This window comes from Elephantulus edwardii, unplaced genomic scaffold (genome assembly GCF_000299155.1).
Source record: "Elephantulus edwardii isolate Elephantulus edwardi_28Jun2011 unplaced genomic scaffold, EleEdw1.0 scaffold00179, whole genome shotgun sequence".
In the NCBI taxonomy this organism is placed as follows: Eukaryota; Metazoa; Chordata; class Mammalia; order Macroscelidea; family Macroscelididae; genus Elephantulus; species Elephantulus edwardii.
In genome coordinates, this window is record NW_006399929.1 from 5,099,469 (window position 1) to 5,101,563 (window position 2,095).

Here is a 2,095-nt window from a genome sequence, read left to right on the forward strand (position 1 = left end):
GAATGAGTGAAACAATATACATTAATAAAACACAATATATTTGGATTTTGTACACAAGCCAATACTAAATTAAAAAACAACAACCCAACACGAAATACTCCATTATGGCTTGAATCAAGTGCACCTTGGAATTTAAATGAAATTCATTGATCCTTAGTACTTTGGAGAGTCCTTAACAGCACACTTCACCAATTCCACATGCCTTTTGATTTTTGTGACTTCTGGTACCAAGGCTGTTGATTGCAGATTCAAGCTTATGTTTCTTTTTCTTTGTTTCTTTTTTTTTTTTTTTAGAATAAACACCTTTGATACATGTGCTAAAATGGGAAAAAGGAGATTTATTTGTCTTTCTGTGCCTTGATTTTCCTCAGATAGAATTCCAGCTCCTTGCCCTCCCTCTAGCATGTAACCATCCATGCGGCCACATTGGCCTGACCTGGAAGCAATACATGCAAGAAGCTTGCCCTGTCGTAAATGCTGCTCTAGAAGATTGCTGGGTTTTGCCTTCTTTTCCTTTCATCGTATTTTTTCTGAATTTTCTTTGATCGCTTTTTGTTTACAATCTCTTCCTCCTCAGGGTCAGCTTAGCCTCCTTATTGAGATCCAGGGGTAAGTACACAGTGGGACTCCTACCACTGGCTGTACAGTGTCAATGAGCACGATACAGTTCCTCACCAGGGTCTTGGTTCGGACCAGCTCATTATTGGAGGAATTGTAGGCAACATCAATTATCCTTGTTTTGCGAGAACAACATTCAAAGCCCCAGGAGAAGTTCCCCACATCCAGTCTTAAGGAACGGTACTTCTTGTTGCCTCCTCTCACACGAACTGTGTGTACACGGTGGAGCCCAGTCTTAGTGTTGGCAGCCGGGCATCCCAGCTCAGACTTCTGCTTCTTGTGGTAGGGCTTTCTCTTGCCCCCAGTTTGGCGGCGCTTGTGCCAGTTGTCCTGGGAGATGCTCACTGAACCCTGCTGCCTGGAAAGCGCAAGCATATGTTTCTTGATTTAAAATCATGCAGCATTCTCTTGCTCTGTTCACACAAAAGCCTCGTCTTCTAGGTTTGGGTTTAACATGAGCACAATTAAGTATTCTATGATTCCTATTCTTCTGAGTACTAGCCACAGTTTGTTATGATCCACACTGTCAAATGCCTTCGCAGTCTCTAAACACAAATAGGCATCCCGCTGGTATTCTTTGTTTCAACCAGGATCCATCTGACATACGCAATGACATCTCTTAGTCCCAGACATCTTCTAAACCCAGCTTGTATTTCTGGAACCTCTCTACCAAGGTACTGTTCTAGCCATTTTAAAATAATCTTCAGCAAGGTTAAACTTGCATGTGATATTAATGATACTGTTTGACAATTCTTTCTGTTGGATCACTTGTTATGGGAAGCAGAACAAGTATGAATCTTTTCAAATCACTTGGCCAGTAGTTGTCGTCTTAATTTTCTGACACAATATGGTGAAGATGTCCAAGAGTGTTATTTCAAACATTTCCACTGATATCACATCGATACTTAAGGCTATAATTTTGACAATGCCTTCAGAGCAGCTTGAATCTCTTAATTACATTGCTTCCTGGTCATATGTTACTACAGAAATGGTTCTGTGTCAGTCAGTTCTTCTTGGTACAGTGACTGTGTATTGCCTCCATTGTCTTTTCTTGATTCCTGGATCATTCAAAATTTTGCCCGTAACATCCTCAATATTGCAACTTGGGCTTAAATTTGGGTGTTTTTTTTCCCCCAGCTATTTCTCCTTGAGAAATGACAAGCAAGTTCTTCCCTTCTTAGTTTTCCAAACTTCAGCTCTTTGTACGTTTCTTTATAATACTTTGAAAAATCAGTAATGTGGTGTAATGTAAAAGGAATGTCAGTCTTGTCTAGTGGTTTAAATCCACCAGTGTCTTCAAGGGAGAAAGATGAGCAATTTTTTCCCTTCTCATTAACAGCCTTCCAAAACCAATGGAGGGGTTTCTAACGTTGTTCCTACTTGAAGTGAAGGAGTTTTGAGACCTGCATCTAGAGAGTGTAACTGAAATCGATGTGAATGTTCAGTATATGACAAGAACTCTTTCAGAGCAAAGAAA

The 2,095-nt window shown here is 40.2% G+C and overlaps 1 pseudogene; it reads right to left on the reverse strand.

Annotated features, from left to right (window-relative positions):
* Nucleotides 1-338: 338 nt before the first annotated feature.
* On the reverse strand, nucleotides 339-993 carry LOC102862608 (annotated as a pseudogene).
* Nucleotides 994-2,095: the final 1,102 nt, after the last annotated feature.